The sequence below is a fragment of the Ambystoma mexicanum genome, chromosome 3p, assembly GCF_040938575.1.
Source record: "Ambystoma mexicanum isolate Mex_15411 chromosome 3p, UKY_AmexF1_1, whole genome shotgun sequence".
Lineage (NCBI taxonomy): Eukaryota > Metazoa > Chordata > Amphibia > Caudata > Ambystomatidae > Ambystoma > Ambystoma mexicanum.
The window spans coordinates 159750001-159773163 of NC_090925.1; positions in this window are offsets into that span (position 1 = coordinate 159750001).

Sequence of the window (23163 nt, forward strand, 5' to 3'; positions counted from 1 at the left end):
GACGGTGGTACATCTTCGCGCCTGGCTGGTCACGTGTTGGTTCACTGTGAATCTGCTTCAGTTTCCAGCTTTTCGTGTATTTAATTCTCCATGTAGCTCCACCCCCTGCCTGGGCCTCCTTATCTTGACCTTCACAGGGCAGGCTGGTATGTTCTGAAGTTTCGATTCTCCTTACCGATTCTTGGGTTGACCTCGATTTCCCAGGCCTGAACCGTCCTTTGTTGAGTTTCGATTCCGCTCTTTCCCCAGGCTTGGGTTTGGATATGAAACCTGACCAGTTAGGACTTGGCCGCCTGGGCGTACTTCTGCTTTTACAAAATGGAGTTGCACGTGTACATTGTGCCTTATTGAGGTAGATATATGGTTGGCGCTTGCCGCTCTATCTTCTACTAAACATTGCCAGCAGTGTCGATTTCTTAGCTTCTTGTGTTTCGAGCCTATTTACACGCATTAGCTGGTTCGATTCTTCCATCTTGGTTTTTTCGCTATGACGTTTCTTACGTTTTAACATTTTGTTGTCCTTTGTGTCTCTTGCACCTGTTTTCGTGGATACACTTATTTGCGTGTTGCCTTTTCTCATGCGTTAGTCTGTCCAGGCCCTCGTCTCATCATCGTTTGCCTTGCATCAGGGCTCTTTGTGTCTCCTCATGGACAGTCTGTAAATACTCATTGTTTCGTATCAGCGGCTGGTATGGTTCTCTGATTGGGTACCGTGCCGCCCAGGGCTGTCTGCTTATTGGCATTTCAACAGGTACTGATCTTCTAATGTACACAGGGCAGAGGCCCAATGCGGCTCTCTGTTGGTTCAGTTGCTCCTCATACGTCACATACCTTGGCGAGTATCTTACTGGCAACTCGCACTGAGGGCAGGGGTGCCGGCCATATCTGGGACCTCCTCTACAACTTAATAATTAAAGTATGTACCAAGAATATGCGAACTGTACGCAGAAAAGGGTTCCTTGTTGTACTTATATTAATATATTTCCATAAATGTGTACAAGAACATACTATATGCGCTTTAAATTCAATCTATTTTATACCCGAGAGCGGATCAGAAACCAATCGGTTCCCTAGAAGCATGGGGAAAACATGCTTCTAGGGAACCGATTGGTTTCTGTCGTTTTAAAAACTGCAATTGTACTCTGGAAACCTTGAAGCATTTAGTATTAGAATGTCTGCACTTCATTGATATGAGAACATGCCTATTAATGAAATTGGTTATAATTCATTTCGAGGACTCCCAGGAGATCTTTGGGATAAGGATGATGGAGGGAGCACAGAAACCTCTTGACTTTGCTCTAGTCCAGTTTGGAAAAATTATAGAAAGAGAATTAATGGAGTACAAGTGTTTGTAAACATGATATGCAAATTAATGTACTATGCTGAACTGATCTGGCCCACTCCTATATAGGGGCATTCAAGGCCTTACTTAGCTATGTGAGGTTAGTGAATGTCAAACAAGGATTACTCGACGGGGTAAAATCCTAATCATGTTAGAAATTACATGTGTTTCACCCTATAAATACGAGTGACTTATGATCTTGGTGCAACATGTATATGAATTGTCCTTTATGCGAACAGATGTACTCATGTTCACACACCAAACTCAGACAGCTTTGTATGTGATTCTTGTAAGCTGTTGTTTTTATATGTTGCTTTTATATCTAAAAATTAAACACTTTTAAGACTGTTTTAAAACTGTAAATTGTAAAGGTTTATTTTAACCACAAACAATACAAAAATAAAATAAAAAAACAACTTCTATTGCATTTTGATATATTCCTTTTGCAGGAATGTTTCTGCTCTCTGAGCCAAGCACTAATGGCTATGAAATATTTCAAACAATGGCCGAAAAGAGATCTAGAGGCTGCCGTATGGGTGGCCTCGTAATTGGGGTCGGCTCCAAGCTCTCATGTTTTGGCTGTGAGTATGCCTGTCTTCCAATGGTGTCAATGTTATGATTGGGAATATGTATGATCTACCTGGTTTCCCAAAAACAGCGACCGTCATGGAAATGGTGTCTGGAATTATTTGCGATTCAGTATCCCGACACTCAAAGGACTTGATTATTGTGGGAGGGGATCTAAATGCACAATGTAATTGTTATTCTGAGCTATTGGAATCAGCTTTTGTGAGTAACACTCCGAAAATGGAATCCAATCTCACTACCCCGAAGGACAATTTGTGGACTGAAACATTGTCAGACTGGAACTGCTTTATGTTAAATGGGAGAGTGACGGGGGATAAACCCGCTAAAAACAGATGGAAAAAAGGGTCCAAAGTGGCTAGGCTGGATTACATGTTCTGTAATGCTGAATGGGTGCCCCTGGTTAGGAAACTGGTAGTTATGGAAATTAAATTTAGCGATCATGCCCTGATTATATTTCCTCTCGCAGGTTGTACCGTTTTGGAAGATCCTGGCTTTGTTGGTGATTTCTATATAAATATGGCTGGTAATAGAATTACCTGGACTGAAAAGAGTATAGAAACGGCAAGACAGTTCTCAGTTATTATGCCCGCCATCATGGAACATCTAACTGCGGTGGAAATTGAGGCATGGATAAAAGCGAATGTTGGTAGCCGTTAAATTCAGAAAGGCTATTTATTATACCTTACTGGCCAAACCAGCGGCTAGCCACCATTATGATAAAGTTATTCCAAAGAGGAAAAGGGAAATGAGAGCTGAACTCCATAATATAAACAAAAACTCCTCAAACTTTGCAGATGTGGGAATGGCTAAAAGGCAGCTAAAGAATAAATATACAAATTGGGCATGAGATTGGCTGCTTTCCCAGACGAATGCACAATGGCAGTACCTGCTTTTGGTGGTTAAGAATAAAGACACCAGAAACATGTGGACATTACTGAGGTCATTCAACTCCCCTAAGGATAACCAGGTACCTTTGGTATAAGTGAACATACTTGGACCGAATATGTTAGGGATTCCTTTAGAACTACTAACCCTAAAATAATAGAGTGAACCATCAGGATTGAGCTTGGTTTTTGACCCGGAAGACATTGAAGCTAATATTCGCTGTCTTAAGGAATCTAGGCCGCCAGGTCCGAACGGCCTCTCCAATGCCATCCTGAAGGGGGCACATGTATTCTGGGTGAAACTCCTGCATATGCTATTCTTTTTTCTTTTTTAACACTTTATTTTATTAGTGGTCGCAAAGATACATAACACAGTTACAACTTCACAGTACAGGCACGAATGAGTAAAAAAAGGAAGAACAAAGACAGGAGAGGAGAAGATCGGTCCACATATCATACATCTCCTCGAGGTGGCATAATTACATAGTCTCATCATCATCAGAAAGCATGTCACATAAGTACATTCTGAAGGGTCCCCATATATCTTTAGGTCTGCTCTCCGCTGGGCGGGTGAGGACAAACTGCTCTTCCGCCTCGTTAACATATGTCAATTCCTGAAGGAACTGTTTCACAGTTGGCGGTGCAGTGTTCTTCCACTGTTGTAAAATGCATTTTTTGGCTACTGCGCACGAGACATTAAACAGCCTCCTGCGCTTTTCAGAGCACTTGCCTATGTCCCCGAACAAATACTTCTGTGGGGTTAATGTCGGGGGGATTTGTGTAAATTGTTCAAGGATATCCGCCACCTCCATCCGGAACCCAGCCACCACCGGGCAACTCCAGTACATATGGAACGAGCCTCCCGGCCCCCCTTGCATTTGGGACATTCACCGGGACTGTCCGGCACAAACTTGGTTATTTTGGCCGGGGTGTAGTGTAATCTGTTTATAATTTTAAATTGGATCAGTCGCAATCCAGCATTCAAGGAAACCCTTTTGGTGAGGGAGCAGTATCTTTCCCAGGTCTTGTCATCTATGGGGGTATGAAGATCGCTTTCCCATCTGTCTCTCACTAGGTTAGTCATGGGGGAGTGTGCCTGTACTACCGCATACAGACTGGAGATCCCCAAACGGTCTCCAGAGGTTATCATCTGTACGCAAGGGTGTGTAGGGGGTTCATCAGGGAAAGACGCCCAGTGCGTCTGGAAGGCAGATCTCATGCGATAGTATTGTAGTACCCTGAGTGGACCCCTACCAAACACCCCAGTGATCACCTGAAGAGTCGCGAACTTCCCATCAATAAACATGTTGCCCAACCTCAGGATTATAAGGGGCCAACACTCCCAGTCTCTTAAATATAGCTCTCCATGCACCAACTGTGCAGCTCACTGGGTTGAAGTCACATGTGTCCCTGTAGTGTGCGTCAAAGGCTACGGACTGTATGTTCGTGGGGGAGGTGGTTAGCTCCTCTATCGCCACATGGGGGGGCCCTCATCTTTGGAATACAAGTATTTCGAGAATTGGTCTTGGGCAGAATAAAAATATAGTTCAAAGTCAGGTGCTGCTATGCCGCCTGAGGAGTAAGGTTCAATCTTTTTCTCCCACCCTATTCTTGGAGTCCTCCCATTCCAGAGAAAGGTCGTAGCCATTGACCTAAGTTTATTAAAGAAGGGTCGTCCCAGCCATATCGGAATGTTCACGAATAGGTACAATAATTTGGGCAGCACTACCATTTTAAGGACCGCTATCCTACCATGTAATGAGATCGGCAGCCGGTCCCATAGCAGCAATTTAGTATTTAAGGCCTGTAGTGTATTATCGTGATTATCTGTGTACAGTGTGTGTTTTCCTCATGAGACAAGTATCCCCAGATACCGAATTGACTCCTCCGACCACTTCAGACGACACAGAGAGCCGGGGCGGTTGGTTGCCGGTGTGAGAGGGAAAATTTCCGATTTGTTTGTATTTATGGAGTTACCCGAGTATGAAGTAAATTCACTGATCTCCGCCATAATAGGTGCTAAATTGTTTTCTGGTTCACAAATATATAGTAGTGTGTCGTCCGCATATAGGGAAATTAGCTGAGTAGCACCTTTCAGACTAATGCCCATGTTGGAGTGTTGGAGCCTGACTGCTATTGCCATGGGTTCTATTGTCAAGGCAAACAGTATGGGCGAGAACGGGCAACCTGCCTGGTGCCCCTCTTCAAAAGGAACAGATCTGATATCGACTGATTGGTCAATACCTGAGCCCCGGGTTCCGTGTACAATAGCTCTACATATCTAATGAAGTTTGGGCCAACACCAACTGCCTCCAGAACCGCTAGCAAGTATGCCCATGACACAGAATCGAACGCCTTCTCCGCGTCTAACGATATGGCAACTGCGTTCCTAACCGGGTCTATTTGGGCCATGATACCAAAGAGTCTGCGAAGGTTTAGGGCCGTGGATCTAGCGGGGATAAACCCATTCTGGTCAGGGTGAACAAGCGTGGGGATCGTAGGCAGAAGCCTATTGGCCAGCACCTTGGCAAATATCTTGGCATCCGTGTTGATAAGGGAGAGTGGCCTATAGGACGACATGTCCTGGGGCGGGCGGCGCGGTTTCGGGAGAACAGTTATTAAGGCCTCTCTCATGGACGGAGGCAATATTTTACACTGGAGAGATTCTTCCCAGATCTGTAACAACAATGGAGCAAGCTCCTCATGGAACTCTCTATAAAACTCTGCACCTAAGCTATCCGACCCTGGGGTTTTATTGGATGCCAAATCCTTGATCGCCTCAGCAAGTTCCTCAGCAGTGAGAGGCTGGTCCAGTGCCAAGCGGGACTCTTCAGAGAGTTTTGGCATCGTCAGTGTCTCTAGGTATGCCCTGATCTCAGTGACCGATTTAGTGTCTCTGTTGTTATAAAGCCGTTGGTAGAATCTCGCAAATTCACCATTAATCTCTAGCTCATTCAACAAAATCTCCCCACACGCTGTTTGTATGCTAGTAATTTGATTGGAGTTTCTGTTTTGCTTCAATAAATTGGACAGTGTCTTACCCGCCTTATTGCCCTCGCCATATCTACGCGCTCGGACCGGGGCCGCCACATACTGAATTTCCCTAGCAGCCAGGCTGCTAAATTTCAGGAGATGTACCTGAATCCCAGCTAGTGTGGCCCTGTCCTGTGTACGAGTATAAGTGTCTTCCAGTTTCCTAAGTTCATTTTCAGTTTGTGCCAGTTCAGTCCTGACCCCTTTCAGAAGACCCACGGATTTGGATAGCAGAGTCCCCCTAGCCCAAACCTTAAAGGATTCCCATACCGTGGAACATCTATCAACGGAGCCCATTTTGTTCTCAATGAACTCCGCGATTTCGATGTGTAGCCCTTCCACCACTCCAGCATCACTTAGCAACCCCCCGGGCATTCTCCATCTTCTGGGAGATCTAGGGCAATTATGAAATGAAACCACAAGTGTTATCGGGGAATGGTCAGACAAAGTACAGGGTAGTATCTCACATGCCTTCATTGCAGTAATCAGATCAGGGGATATAAACCAATAATCAATTCTGGACTCGTGAACAGAGGAATAGTATGTGTAACCCCTCCCATTTGGGTGAAGCACTCGCCAAGCATCTTCGAGGGAGAGCTGGGTTAGGATGTGTTCCAGAGTAAGAACAGCTCTACTCGGTGCTCTAACGATTGTGCTGGATCTATCCAGTCTGGGGTCCATAGGAATGTTAAACTCCCCACCCGACACCACAGTAGATATATCCATGATAGAAATTAATTGATATACATCTGTATAAAAGGCAGGGTCATCGATGTTCGGTCCATATGTGTTAACCAGTAGCATCTTTTGTCCTGTAATCGATCCCCCCACCAGAACATACCTACCAAGGGGATCCAATTTATTTTATTTATTTTACTTATTTTACTTTCGGGCCGGAATCCCAGATTTGGGTGTATGAGCGTGATGACCCCCCTAGACTGAGAAGAATAGTTTGTGTAAAACCTGGATTTTCCCCAACTAGGCAATATACACTCGTTACTAGTATCCACAGTATGTGTCTCCTGCAGCATAACAATCTGAGCACCATGCCTGACTCCCACCTTCTTAGTTTTCAACCGATTGTTCAGTCCCCTTACATTCCACGATAATAGTTTAACCCTCAATGCGTGTTCCAAGTCTTACATGGAAATGGTCGAATATCATGCCCAACCTCATGGATATAACTTTCACAAAGCATAGATCATGTCAGCACTTCAGAAACCACTTTTTTAAACAGTAACCAACCACCCATTCCCCCGGTAACCTCCTCAGGGCAGAGTGCCATGAGGTGGGGGCCCTGTCCCATTTCAAACCATGGGATATCATAACGGCAACCACCCATTCCAGATCCCCTATCCCACCCACCGCCCTCACTGTCTCCCCCAACTTGACGATGCATGTCCCTCAACTTGTGGAGTATTCCAAGGGTAGCCATGTTGCCTCACATGACCGCTATCCCCGGTTCCCAATCATCACCAATTTACAGATAATGGCCGTCTAAGGTGTCCGTTTTCCAGGGACCCTGAGGTAAGGCCCAGAATTACCACAACCATGTTTGCGAAGTACGTATGTCTTAGTCTGCCGGGTGGGGTCTGTTGTTCGATGCCGGCTGGTCCCCCCTGGGGGGAGGGGCATGGAGGACTCAATGTAAGATAAGGCTTCAGACGGATTTTCAAAGAAGTGTGCCCTCCCTGCATGCTGTATCCTCATTTTGGCCGGGAACATCAGTGCGTATGTGATCTGTCGCGCTCTAAGGAGTTTCTTAACTGGTTCATAAGAGCGTCTGCTTGCCTGGACAGAGGCGGAGAAATCCGGATATATGTGTATCCGGTTACCTTCATATTGCAATGTGCCGGCCTCTCTTGCCAAACGAAGGATTGTGTCTCTGTCTCTATAGTTCAGGAGGCGAGCAATTATTGTACGTGGCGGGGCTCCTGGCTTGGGTACCGGTGCTAGAGTTCGGTGCGCTCTCTCCACCAGGAAATGTTCTGAGAGCGATTACGGCCCGAACAAGGATTTGAACAGTTCCTCCACATGTTTCTCCATTTGGCCCTTGCCAAAGGACTCCGCCACTCCGACCACGCGAACATTGTTTCTCCTCGACCTGGATTCGAGGTCCTCGCACTTGCTCTGCAGTTTGTTCATCGTATCCTTAATGTAGGAGATGTCCCAACTGTGATGAGCAATAGTATCTTCGTTCACGCTTATCTGTTTTCAGTTTCTGTGACACGCGCACTCTCCTTGTCTATTCTGGCTCTCATGGAGCCGATGGTGGCTACTATTTCATCCAGCTTGGAGTTTACTGCCAGAAATCCAATTTTGGACAAGTGTAGCCAGTTTATCTTCTCTATCTGTCCCCTCCTGTTCGCCCGGCACACCCGCATCTGGATGCGTGTCCATCGTTACAGCGTGGTTCGCCGTGTTGGTAAATGTGTCCATAGGGCCCCTCTTCTTGCCTCCGGGAGTCTTGGATGCCCTGTTTGTTTTGCTTGGCCCCCCCATGATGTCTCAGAGTCAAGTGTGTAAAGCGGGTGTATCTTGGAGGCTCCGTAGGCCTAAACTGCAACACGTGGGCAAGGGCTCAGGGAATCCGCAGCCCAGAGCAGTGGGTCACCAATGTAGCGTAGTGATAGACGAATGGACTGTGTCCTCCCACGTGTGTAGCACCAAGTGAGCCCCACAGCGCTCCCAGGCGCCCTGCTTAGTATAACATCACCGCAAGGCTAATCCGGGCCTACAAGGCATCTCGCGGAAGGCCGCGCGGCCGTAGTGCGGTGGTGGTGAAGAACCACCACTATTGCTACAGGGTTCAGCCCGCCGAGCTGCCGGGCGCTCCCCGCTCAGGCTCACGAGCTGTTTGGGGGCACCAGGAGGCGGCGGGAATTAGGAGGTCTGTGTGCAGCAGACCTCGAGTTCCGTTCCATAGCGTATCAGTGGCGTCCCCTAAAATGCACAGTGTCCAAGAAGCCCACAACCCCTCAGGCACCCAGTCTGGTCTACAGTGCGCCGGGTGTGCCCGAATCTGCGGGGAGTAACAGCCGTGTGTTAACCGCTCACCAACCAAACGGTGTTGCAGAGTATACTCTCTCAGGGCACTGCCTGTTTCTTTCCCGATCACACTACACGTCCCGCAAGTGCGCCAGGGTTCTCAGAAGTTTCCGGGGAATCAGGACCACATATCCACAAAATGGGAGGGTGAAATGTCAGCCGGGTGCATCTAGCGGAAGGGCGCTTTATATAATGAAGTTCGGCCGGGAGCCGTCAGGAGCAGCCTCCGCGGCAGGATTGGTATACCGCCACCCCCTGTCCCCACTCCAGTTGGCTGCTTACTTGAGTCCCTAATCGCATTGTCTGCAGGCCCATGCACAGGTAAAAGCTCCGTAGCATAGCGATCGGGGAGAGGATATCCAGCAGGTCCGCGCCGAGGGCTCGGGCCGAGTCAGGCCATCCAACGAAGAACCCAGGCACTTCCAGACCTTGACCCGTAAGAGTGCAGGCCGTGTAGCAGGGCTGGGCGCGAACCACTAGCTTAGGCTCCGCCCCCTCGCGGGCCGGAGAGCACTGCAGCCGCGGCTCCTGAGTGTTTTCTCCAGGTGCCGCGCCTCGGCGCCGCACCGCCGCCCGCATCAACAGACTTCATCACAGCCAGATCTCAGCCGTTCGGTACCCCCGTGACTCCAAACTTTCACGGGTTGTGGTCGAGTTCCTCGGCAGTCGCACCAGCAGGTCTTAAGTTTTAGAGACAGCCTATGAACGGATCTCTAAGCACAGGATCTTGTGGTGATGCAGGAGCACCGGGTCTTAGCGGCCATTTTCTCCATGCGCAACAGCGCCCCCTGCATATGCTATTCTTGTAAGTATGCGAAGAGGGGGTCAATCCCTCCGGTTGGCGGAATGCCATTCTGGCCCCTATATACAAGAAAGCTAAGTGGCCTTTGCTGGAGAATTTTAGATTACTAGCTATGCTGTGTGCTCCAGCAAGATCTTTGCCTCTCTAATATTGGATGCCCTCAAAAGGTGGGTGTGTAATACAAATATATTGGGCAATTTCCAGATGGGATTTTGGTGGCATGACTCATTTTCTATGGCTAATGGATTCCCTGATAAGGAAAGCCAAGCTATGGGGTTATCCTATGTTAAATGTAGCCATGAGTGATAACCAGGCAGCTTTTGATACCGTTGATAGGCAGAAGCTGTGGTATAAAATGAGGATCATGGGCTTCCCCAGAGACCTTTTGGCTGCTGTCCAGGGCCTTTTCGAGGGAACCTGCTGAAGAGAGAGTCCCTGAAATGCCCCTCCTCACAGCCATGAACATGACAGCCTGAAGAGTTAAGAACACACAAAGCAACTCACTTTTCGGACAGCCCCCAGCAGGGCCAGTGACATCCACATATGCAGACAGATACCCTCTTAGACAGCCATTCAAACCTCATCCAGTGAACGTGTTTCTGGACACCGGTGCACCAACACTAGTAATGGACCCAAATGCCTCGATGGATGATGTTGACTAATGCTGAGAAACCATTGCGCTGACGTCATTAGTGACACCACGACATAGCTATGTTAGCCATGAAGTAAACTCGCAGCCATGCACAACGGTACACAAACATACACGTGCACACACAAAGAACATGCTGGTACAGTTCTGTAGATAGAGGACAGATAGATATACATACTTTTCCAATCTTTTATTATTTTTCTCATTAACCAAGTGCAGAAATGCTGAATGCAAGACAAACAAAGAGATACAGAGCAAGCATCCGCTTATCTCAACTAGCTCTATGGGACTACAGGTTCACATAAGAAGCTTGGAAGGACCAAAATAAAACTAACCTATAGGAAACTTAGTACGGTATAGATATATAGAAATCCTAGGACAACTATAATGAGGTTACATGAGGCTGAGGGCACAAGAATGAGAAACAAAGAAAAACAGAACCAGGCTGCACACAACTGCAGACCTGGGCTTGCAGCCAAGGTCAGAGACAAGCATCACATTCCAAACCTAAAATGGCTAGGAGCCACCTGCAGAAAAAGAGGATTAATTCTCATAAATTGCTGATCCGAAAGCTCTATTTTGTGGTCCTCAACCACGTGGTGCAGCTGAGCCAGGCAATGGTCATTCACACATGGTGGGAAGACGAATGGTTCTCAGAAACACAGACATGAAATTAAACATGGAATTGTTAACAATGTTGCAACACTGAGGGCACTCTCACAGGCAAAAGTGGTAGTACTAACAGTTACATTGGGAACACAAAGTCACTACCATCACCGTGAGAAGGTGTAAAGAGCGCTGAGAACAGAGTTGTGTCCCAGGCCTGGGGAGATCAACTCCAGCCAATCAGGTAACAGAAATCCAGGGGAGGATGGCAGAGGGCAAGGGCCGATGGTAATCCTGCAACCCCGCAACAATGTAATAGATAGTTTCTTGGGGAAGGGGCAGCCAGCCACCTGACATGTGTGGAACAATAACACAATATCTATAGGTGGAGTCCATAAGTGATACCACCCCAATCACCCAACCAGGCAGACTCTTAGGTGTTTTGGGGAAGGGCCCATGTTGTGACGTTGAAATGAAACAAAATGGTCTGACACGGGCTTGGGAGCGAGCGTTGATTCTGGGAATTTTTTAATGTCCTGTATGATCCCTGTCTGTTTAGTTCTAACTTGCCTTTGGCTGAGTCCTCCGTTTGTATACTGGGGAGGGTTTTTAGGCCCTGGGATCTGAGACATTTAGCCTGTAGTAACCCCCAGTCCTCTGCATACCTAAGCCAACAAATTGGTAACAGAGGATGGTTGGCTACTCCCGTTCAGCATTAGACACTTCTTCCACTGAAGCGCCTAGACGGCTGTGGGGCACCTCGAGGAAAATGATCCCTATGGGAGGTGCACCGCCGTGCAAAGTATGCCAGGAGCCAGCCTGGAAATATCCTACCCGTGGTCCATGAGGAGCCCAGCAGACCAGAAGGGTGATGTGGCAGCTTTGGGGGAACCGGTAGCCGAACAGTGTCAGTAGATCATGGAGTATAAGTATTGACTCAGCCACACAGCAACTGATGGGGATGGTAAAGTTATTGTTAAAATACGAGCCAGGGATGCAAGGAAAGGCTTTATCTTATTTATTCGAAGTAATAAGACACATGACCCCCAGCACAGCATCTGCCTTTGCCGCTTCCACCAACTGCTATGCCAGGAACCTTAAATCTGTACAATAACATTCCATGTGGAGTATTGCTTTCAGCAATACTCTTTACATAACTAAAGAGCATCACAACACACCTCCCTCCTTTATTCAATACACCTTCACTTCACCACCGCAATCCTATTTATTTATATTCCACACCTGACCGCCACTTATACGCACTGCAAACTTGAGTACAGCCACCACTTGGACCGGTCTGAATACCACAAACGTCCATTCCTCTTGACCACACCTTTCTTTGTCACCCAATCACCACAGTCTATTCTTAGTGGTTTCATTCCTCGTCTCATATTCTCTCTCATCACCTACCTTGCTTTCTTTTCCTTTAAATGTTTTTTAAGTTCCTCCCCAATTCAATCTGACTCTCTTTCCAACCAAGGCGGACTCACTTTGGTGTTTGCCTTACTAATCCTCATCAGTTCAAAAGGGCTTGCACCCATTGTGGAATGGGGTGACAGTCCCAAGAGATACAATCTCTCCTGTATGGCCACTTTCTTGTCCATACCACACGCTTCAGCCATGTGAATTGTGCGCATGCCACATCTATTCATTCTTTCTACCGTACCATTCCCTTCCAGGTGATATAAAGCAGACTTCTTGTGTTCCACACCACATTTCTTCATGTAATTCCAAAAACAACCACCTTAAATTGTGTTCCGTTATCTATCAAAATGCTTCCTGAGAATCCTTCTCTTGCAAAGATCTCTTGTACAAATTCGACCATGCTCTCACCCGAAACTTTGCTTACAATCTTAAACTCTGACCCTTGCAAGAACACAACTACCATTAAAAGAATGTACTGCCCATAGCCAATCTCTACTGGACCTAAAATGTCCATGGCAACCTCATCCCACACTTTACACGGAATTCCAACCTCACAATCGGTTGCCTTCTGGCTTCCACTCCGTTGCCCACTTTGATACACTGGCAGCAATCTACCAGTCCACTTCCAACGTCCCTATCAAATCTTGGCTACCAGTAGTCACTCCTTAAAATGGCCTTTGTTTTTGTCACACCCACATGACCGCTATGTGCTAAATCAACAATCTTATCCCTAGTGACCTTGGGAACAACAGCCCGCTCCCACCGAAACACAACACCATTGACCACGCTCAGTTTGTCACGGACCTCCCAGAATGCCTTCTCACCTTGTTGTAGCTCCGACTGTTTTGACCACACAGACTGCATGTATGCCTTGACATTCAAGAGAACCATATCCTGATCCATGCCTTCTATCCACTCTTCTTTACTCATGTTCCCTTCATGATTCACAAAAACCATTTCAGACACCTCATCATTTTTGGCATCTTCTCTAAATTATTTATTGCTCACACCCAACCTTGAAAAACAATTGGCCGACACATTGGGGGTCATTCCGAGGTTGGAGGTAAGGGATTACCGGCGCCTGTAAGGGCACCGATGGCGGTAATCACTTACCTCCGTATTCCGAGTTCCCTTTGCGGGTCCCTCTTTACCTCCTGCTTTTAGCAGGAGTAAATTACGGGACCCGCAAAGTGACCTTGGAGTAAATTACGGCACCGTAATTTACGGTGCCGTAATTACCTCCTTCCCCATTCCCATTGAGCCCTATGGGGGCAGAAATGGGGATGGGGAAGGGCTATGGTGAATGGGGAATTACCGGTCCATCCAACCTTGGAATGGACCGGTAATTACTCCATTCACCATGCCGGTATTCCATGGAGTAAATAGCTCCATGGTTGCCAACCATGGAGCTATTTACTCCATGGTGTAGTCCTAACTCGGAATGAGGGCCATTATCTTTGCCTGGTATTACCTACATTTTGAATCTCTGACTTTGTAATCTTGTGACCCAGCTAGAAACATGCGTATATACTTTATCTAACCCCTTGCTCTCAAATATGACTTTGAGTGGCTTGTGATCTGTTCTCAATATGAAATCAGTGCCCCACCAAAGATTCCTAAATTTTTCAATGGCCCAATGACATGCCAGGGCCTCTTTCTCTGGAACAGAATAATTCCTTTCTAGTCCCATCAAACCTCTTGCGGCATCAGTAATTATCTTTTCCCCTTGCAGAATTTCCATTTGCAACAAAACAGCACTGATGCCATTGTCGCTGGAATCTGCTGTTAGAACACTCACCCTATGGGTATCGAAACTTCCCAAAGATTTTGTCAAGTCAATTTCCTCTTTTATCAAGTTAAACACCTCTTCACATTTTCCATTCCACACGAAAGCCACCCCTTTTATTAATAACTTCCTAATTTCAACGACTTTATCGGCATACTTTTTTATACATTTCTAGTAAAATTCTATAATTCCCAGAAATGACGATAACTCCCTTTTAGATTTGGGGGTTTTCACTTCTTTTATGGCACTCAACATGATCTTTTTTGGTTTAACTCTGTGTACCTCATGATCCAGATATTCAATTGTATCCACTTTAACCATGCACTTCACTTCTCTAAGTGTTATTCTTCTTTCCTCCAAAATTCTTAAGACCTTCTCCAGGATTCTTTTATGATCATACTCTGACTCCCCACATGCTAGTATGTCATCCTGGAAGCAGAAAACCCCTTTCATCCCCTGACTAACCTATCCAGCACCTTCTGGAATCCCGTGGAGGCAGAAACCAATCCAAACGGCATCCTCCTAAACTGGAATACTCACTCATGCGTTATAAACACTGTCAACATTCTACATCTGTCTTCCAGTTCAACCTGGTGATAGATAAACAGCCACCATGTATAATTTTGAAAATACTCATCCTTGACCAATCCTTGTCAGCATTTCCCCATGTTGGGTAATGAACGTTGATCAATCATCACACATCTATTCAACTCACATAAATCCACACACAATCTCAACTCACCAGACGATTTCTTAACACCCACTGGAGGGGATGTCCATTCTACTCTACCAGCCCTTTCAATGATACCCATTTGCAACAGATTATCCAATTCTTTCTTTACACATTCCCTTAATACAAAGAGAACAGACCGCAATTTGACTGCAATGGAGACATCCCTTCTTTAACACAATTTGATGTTGAATACCCTTCACTTTCCCCACACCTTTTTTAACACATCCTTGAAATTCTAACATGGTAGACCCACTCAGATTTAGCCTCGAAGTAACCCAAAGGATCAATCTTATCATGGTTGCACCCACCCAGATTAACATCCGGTTCTAATAAATTTCTGAATGTCACCTCCCATCCCTTGCTCAAACACAATCCTAGACATCAGTGATATATATGAACCGGAATCTGCCATCATTGAAACTTTCATTTCATTCACACTCACACTCGCACACGGATGTTCGTATTCTTCCTCATCAACATTCTGCACTATGTTAATGGTAACATTTTCCAGATGGCATGTTCCATCGTCCTCCTCAGAAGAATGATGCCCTTCTTCTTCATTTACATACAACACTTTCTTTTGGTTAAATTGGAAATTCTTGCAGCATTTGGCGAAGTGTCCTCATCTTTTGCACTTTGCGCAGGTAACTCTTCTTCAAGGGTATGCCAAAAAACCCAAAAAATGAAAGTTGCTGGGACAACGAAAACATAGACGTTCACGTTCTTCTCTCCTTTCTACTCTTCCTCTATTGCTCTTTATCATCGTTTCCTTTTGCTACTGACTTATCTCTCCCGTTCTTCTTCTGCTTAGTGTCAACTACATTAAGCACTTCCACTTTAGACTCTCACAAATCTTTTTCTGACAATTTTTTTCCACACATGGCAATTTTCAAAACTTCATCCAATGTGGGCTTGTCTTTCAGCCATAAATCCTCTCAGATCTAATTGCAATTGCAGTGGATCATGAATTGACCCTGTATGTCTTCATCAAAGGACTCTCTGATCTTGCAGAATAAAGCTAGGTGTCGTAGAGCCATCACATACTCAACTGATTTCCTTTGCTCTTGAAACCGTACACCAAAGTTATACCACTCCAAAATGGTTCTTGTCTTGGGATTAAAATACAAGTCCAACTTGAGCAGGGCACTGTCCAATTTGTTTCCGCCATCTCTTCTGCCATTAGTAGCCAGAGGCGTTAACGTATCAAGATGTGTTGGCCCTCATACCCTAGAAAGTACATCAGTAGCGTTAGTTTTCCATCACTTGAGCAAGAATTTCCGCATGCGTCCTTTATGTAGTGAATAAATCCCTTTCTCCATTATGCCCATTTAACTTTGGCTGGACCTGGAGATGCCATAAATACAAGAGGACCAGGCACTTCTTGGATAGCCAATTTGCAAAACTCAAATGTTAAGACACACTCTTTATTTGTGCCAGAAAATGTATTTATTTGTGCCAGAAACATTTAATATTTATCACTTCCTTTTACTTGAAGTACTTATTGTGAAGCTTGGGCAGTTTCTATGACCTGTAAGGGTTAATCACCTTGTTCTGGACGTATGCACTGTAATCCATGATTTTATACACCATTAGATACTACGGCATTATAATCTGGCCATCTGCACATGCGCACACTCTCTTTGTCCCAGGAAGGAGGACAGGCAGCACTGCGCATGCCCATTGAGGACAAGGCAGTCCCTGGTGAGCGCATTCCATTTGAAGGCCTTCCTTGGGGTGCTGGTAAGTCCAGAGTATTATCTTTGCTTGTGAGCAGGGAGGGGTTGAGCCCACATGCTCACTTACTTGTGTGTTCCCTCAGAGGAGTTCATTGAGATTTTGCCTTCAGTCAGCACTTGACAACTTCTGTCCCTCACTCCCCAGTCGGCGGCATCAACTCCTGGGTAGGCAGAGCGGCTGCAGCTGAAGCTCCGCAGACAGCTGCTGTCCCTCACTTTGAAGTCAGCTGCATCAACACCTGGGTAACCGGAGTGGCTACCAGGTAGTAGGTGTGGGCCCACTATCACACCTGTGTTGGGTCAGGCGCATCAACGCCTTTTGGTAGAGCAGCAGCTTTCCATTTTGTCGGAGTCCTGCTGTTAGGTGCCAGGGGTCTTGCGTTCTAGGATCCTTGTTGCCATTGTTAAGATACGAGCCAGGGAAACAATGAAGTCTTTATCTCATTTATTCGAAGTAATATGACACCTAATCCCCAGCACAGCATCTGCCTTCGCCGCTTGCACCAACTGCTATGCCAGGAACCTTATATCTGTACATTAACATCCCATGTTGATTGTTGCTGCCAGCAACAATCGTTACATAACTAAAGAACATCACAACAGTAATGTTGGGTGTGGGGCGGTAACGAGTACTGTCTAGCATCTTTTGAAGTATTGTCAAGTATTTTTTTAGTAGTGTCGAGTAGTGTAAAGCATAATAGGGAAAGGAGCAGAGGTAGATGTCATTTCTGTGATTAGGGAACATTCGTTCTTGAGGTAAAAGGTTCTGGTGAATATCCTAGACTATTGACTTAAGGGTACGGATAACAGAAGTTAAGCGAGTATTGGATTCCCTGTGGATTGGGCATTTTAGCTCAGGTCATGGATGATGGTATCCCTTTGTAAAGGCTTAGCAATGGGAGCAAGCCTAGATTGTGGAAGGTGTTCTTCTGGTTAAGTCTTGCAGAGGAGCTTTCTCTACAAGGCGACGCTATAGGTACAGATTGAACAAGAGAAATATTGGTATCCCCTGTTAGGAAGCAGGAAGGCAGCTGAAGGTTCATGTTGGGGTTGTGAAAATTTTTGTGTAATTTGAAATGAGTATTGTTAGTATCCATTTCTATTGGATTTCACTTTTATGGACTTCATTGATTCACGGTGCATCACCCTTTCTCATGGTGGCCCTGACTCGTGCTGTTCCCATCTTCATCTTGTATCCAGGCTTGCAACATTATGTGTTACTACTGATTTCTGCAATTGTATTAGCTCTCCCTCTTGCTTTTCCACTCTTTTTGACTGCTTATTCTCTGTTCTCTCTTCCTCTCCCTTTCTCCTCCCCTCTCCCCTTACTTTCTTCTATGCACTCACTCTATCAGAATTGTCCCTGGACCTAGTTTGATAGCAACCTCGTCTGTCTCCTTCCACCTCCCATTACTTGTTCCCCTCCCACCCGCCTCCAGCACCATATGAAATGTTGTCAGGCCTAGTACGATAGTCGCTTGTTTTGTTTCTCCCTCAGTTTCTGCACTCCTCTCCCTCATCTTTTGTTTTCTCCAGCTTTACCAGAAATGTCGTCAGGCCTAGTACGGTAGTTGCCTGTCTGTTTCCATTTCCTTCCCACTCTCCCCCTCCCTTCCTTATCTATGTCTTAGCTCTTGCACTATCTGAAATGTCGTCAGGCCGAGTACGATCCTTATTGTTCATGGCCTGTAAGAATGTCATTGTATATACCATTGTTCCCTCCCCTTGCCTTGAAGCGCTTTGAAACACATTGTGTATAGGCGCTATATAAATAAACTATCATTTCATATCATATCTATATGTTTCTATGGTACGTATGGAGGTCAACTGTGTAAACAAGATTTCCCCATTTGCTCCTTGTGTCAGCCTGATCTATTTATTCGATCTCTCTGCATCTTTAGTGTCTGTAAATGCCCTTGCCGGTTCTCCTTTCCTTCATCCAGGAAGGTCTCTAAGCCTCTGCATGTATGGGGTTAGGTTGTCCTTACTGTGTGATGCATCACTGCACTGTTGTGATCTCTCGCCTTGTCACCCCTAAATCTCCCTGTGTTTCTTTCTATTTCCCATGTCATGCTTCTGTGCAAATCCCTGTAGATTGATGTTATGTTATGTTATTGTGCTTATACCGCGCCAAAGCCCGTAGGCATCCAGGCGCCGAGAGAGCTGAGTACAGAGAACAGAGACTCTGCAGGGGATTACTCTAATAGTAGAGATGCATTTTCAGTTGCTTACGAAATGCAAGAAGATCTGTTATCTTGCGCAGGGATATGGGCAAAGCATTCCATGCCTTAGCTCCCTGGGTGTAAAAGGCCCTTCCAGAGCCTCGAGAGCGTTTAACTCGGTGCTGAACCAAAAGATGGCCTTCAGCTGACCTGAGGTTTCTCTTGGGCTGGTAGATGCCAATGGCTTCCTTGAGGTAAGCAGGGGCACTGCCAAAGATGCATTTATGGCAAATAGTTAACAATTTAAAATGAATTCTGCGTTCCACAGGAAGCCAATGCAATTTTTTCCTAGCTGCAGTGGTAGGTTCTGAGTGCTTCATTTGAAAAATAATGCAAATAGCTTTATTTTGAATTTTTTGTAGCTCTTGGGTTTCTGCTTTACTTGCACCACCCAAGAGTGCATTGCAGTAATCAATACGAGGCAAGATAACGGCTCTCACGAGCTTGATGCGGTTGTCGATCGAAACTAGAGGCGCAACTTGCCTAAGCACTCTGAGGTGGTAATTTGTGCTGACAGTGATGGCTGCAACATGTGCTTCGCAGTCTACACTGCTGTCCATGTATGTACCCAAGGTTTTTACCTTCTGCACAGTGTTGATGAAGCTACCATCTATCGTGAACCCAGTATATTCCTGCCCCAGCTTGAGTTGTGCCTGGCGTGGGCCAAAGACCATGAGCTCAGTTTTTGTAGCGTTCAGACATAACCAGTTGGTGGACATCCACTGCTTGATCAGTTGGTAAACTGCGTTTACTGCACATTGATCTTTGTCATAGATGCCAGTGATGTTAAGAACCAGCTGGAAATCATCTGCATAGTTGCAGAAAAAGGTCTGGAAGAGGTCTAATTCGTAGCACAGAATTCCCTCGTCCTTGCTTCCCTCTATGGCCTCATCTGATTTGGTGTGCCCCATGTCACTGTCAATATTGTCCATGAAGCTTAGCCTCCTTGAGGCTGTGTCCTTGCTTAGCTTCCCCTCAAAGTTGATTCAGTTCCCGCTGTCACCCCTCCTGGAGGACCCCATGTCTGTCCTGTCCGATGGTGTAGCAGTCCTGTCATGTGTGGTGCTGCGGTCTTGCTCCTTTCGCCTATCTCCTCCCACCTTGTCATCTACCGTGCCTGTTGCCCACTTTATTCTTTTGTCTCTTATTGCATGCTCCTCCTCCTCCTTGCATTTGTGCTCTCTTGCGAGTCGCTCTATTTCCTACTTTCTCCTTTCCCTTCTTATTAAAATGTGCTTTTCCTTCTTGTCTTCCTCCCTCCGCCTCGCTAACTCTTCGAGCTCTGTCCTCCTCATCTCTCATTGCTCCCGCTCCTTCTCTTCTTCCCTTTGCATGTCTCTTTGCACTGTCTCACGCTCTTCCATTTCTTTTCTCTCTTGCCTTTCTAATTCCTCCATCATCGCTGCCCATTTTTGCGCTTTGCTGCTCCCCTTCTGCCCCACTACTTCCTTACTCGCCCCCGCTTGTTCTCCCGTTGTCTTTCCATCCAACTTCAGAAGTATCTGCCCTCCTACCCATTCATTTGATGCTATGCCCTCTAGCCCCTCCTTTTTGCACATCTGGGTCTCGCCATGTGCTTCTTACCCACCACCTGACCATCTGACCCCTTTCTGCATCTCCTCCATGGTGTATGGTGGAGGTTGAAATATTGGATTTGTGTACCCCTCTGCTGCCTTGAGCACCTGTATAGGGTACAACCCCTGCACCCCTGCTACAGCCCCTTCTTTCTCGTGCTCAGTAGGAGGAGTGGAGCGGGTGCCAAGGGCGCTGCACCCAGTGTCTCCTGATGGTTCAGCATCCATTGAAGCTTCACTACATCCCCCTCGTCCTTCTTGAACATTTTCCAGAGTTAGAATATCTACATGCAATTGGTCTACTTTTTCCCCTTATATGTGTGTCTGTAATGGTTGCTGCATATTTTTGAAGAAACCTCCACATTGTGGCAATGGCTTAGTCAATTAACTTCTGTGCTTTTCGTCCATTCTGCTCTATATTTACAAATCTTGTCCTTATATCGTGGAAGGGCCTTACATAGGTGCTGTAGGGGTGTATATCCCCCTGCACTTCCCTTGATACATTGCTTTCAACTTACTTGACCCCAAATCGAGACGTTCAATGCTTACGTTATTATACAAGCACAAAAAATACTTTCAATTCAGGTTTCTTAATTTCACAAATGCCAGTTCACATCATTTTGGCTGTAAACATATTGGGGAGAGATATCATGAGCAGGCTTAACATGACCATTTTGTTCACTGACCAGGGGATAGTGTGTTCTACACCAGGGATACACCTTCTAAATGTGAGGGAGATCGTTCAAGCATATTGTGGATGGAAGGTACAGAGGGGGGTGCCAGTAGACAAGGAACTATTTCAGTATGGGACTGAAATAATAATAGCACGGCTCCCAGGGATTCAGGGGAAATTGTGGCACATTCCAAATGAGTACTTATTCAGGCCAGAACTACCATTAGATGAGAATGAAGGGACAATAGTGCAACTAGAATTAGAGGCAGGAGTAGTGGGGGACGACTGGATAGCAGTGCATGGGACAGATGACACAGGGCAACCATGGTGAGCACTGATCACCTTGGCAGAGTGATATAGATTGACTACAATTACAGACAAAGAACTATTCAAAGACAATAGATCAGGCCACGAGATGGTGTTCGAAACGAGCATCACATATTGGGTGAGAATAGATTATAAGGAGGTACCACAGAGAATGGCGACGGTGCTGAAAAAAATGCCGACCTTTCTCGAGGAGGATTTGGCAAAGGTCCCCAGCATTTTATGGACCACAAGTCCCTATGATGTGGGGCTTCTGAGGGGGAGAGGAGCAGTGAAAATAAAGTTGACACAGGAGCAATTTTACTGTGAGTTAAGCAGTATCCACTTTTGAGAGAGGCCGACAAAGGCATTTATGAGACCATTGCAGCACTAGTCAGGCAGAGCATCCCAGTGCCATCAGAATCACCATGCAACACGGATGTGTAACCCGTCAATAAGGCGACAGGGGAGTTATGGCATTTTATCCAAGACTTGCACCCTCTTAACGATGTTGTAAAAGCAGAATTTCCTTTAGTTCCGAATCCAGTGACAATTGTGTGTTGCATCACCACAGAAGCTGCCTACTTCACGGTCACAGATTTGAAGAATACATTCTTCCCTATACCACTACACCCAGACTCACAGGACTTAACTTTGTTTCTATATAGAAATAAGAAGTAGAAACATACAAGACTTCCTCAAGGGTACTGTGAACCACCTTCCATATTCAATAGGGGGGTACTCCAAATAGACCTAGGCAGTGTATAGATTGAGAGCACAGTTATACAGTACCTATATGACATATTAATTTTCCGCAAGACATAGGAACAGTGTAGAAATGACTTGGTACACATGTTAAGAGTTCTTGCAGAAAAAGGGTACACAAAGCTAAGGTACAATATTGCCAGGCAGAAGTGTTGTACATTGGACAGATGATATCCCAAAATGGCAGAAGAGTAACACCAGAAAGGGCAGAAGCAATACGCAGGGCAGCAAAACCCACAACTGTAAAACAAATGTAGAGTTCCTGGGACTATGTAATGGCTGCAGAACATGGGTATTCAATGACAGCACTTACACTAGGCCCCTATTAAGTGCAATGAAAGAAGCACAAAGAGGGGAGAAGACATTTCGATGGACAACAGAAATTACTGAGGCATTTGACGAGCTGAAGGAAGCAATATGCACAGCTCCAGTGTTAGGGATTCCACATTATCAAAAGGAATTTGACATATTCTCACACTCCGATAGAGTGGTTATGACCACAGCACTGACACAGAAGACAAGCATGGGGCACAAGCCTCTAGCCTACTACAGTACGAAATTAGACCCAGTCATGAGAGGACACTATCCATTCGAACAGACATTGGCTGCAGCCGCATTCGCAGTTGACAAGTCAGCGTTTATTACCATGGGATGCAGCACCACTCTCTACATGGAGCATGCTCTCTTTGCAATACTGGAAAGAGCGAAAAGAACATTGACAACACAGAGAACTTTGGGGTATGAGGTGCTACTATCAAACCCGGCTCTCAAGATAGTGAGATGCAGACTTGTCAACCCGCCAACCTTTATCGCTGATGTCTTGCCGAAGGGTGACTATGCACACGACTGCACAGCCAACATAAAATAATTTAGTGACTCTCACAAGGTACAAGAGGATGCACTTGACGGGGCAAATGTACTTTACATTGACAGGTCATCAACCAATTACCAAATGACTTAGGAAAGGCATACTGGGACAGCAGTTGTGATGTTG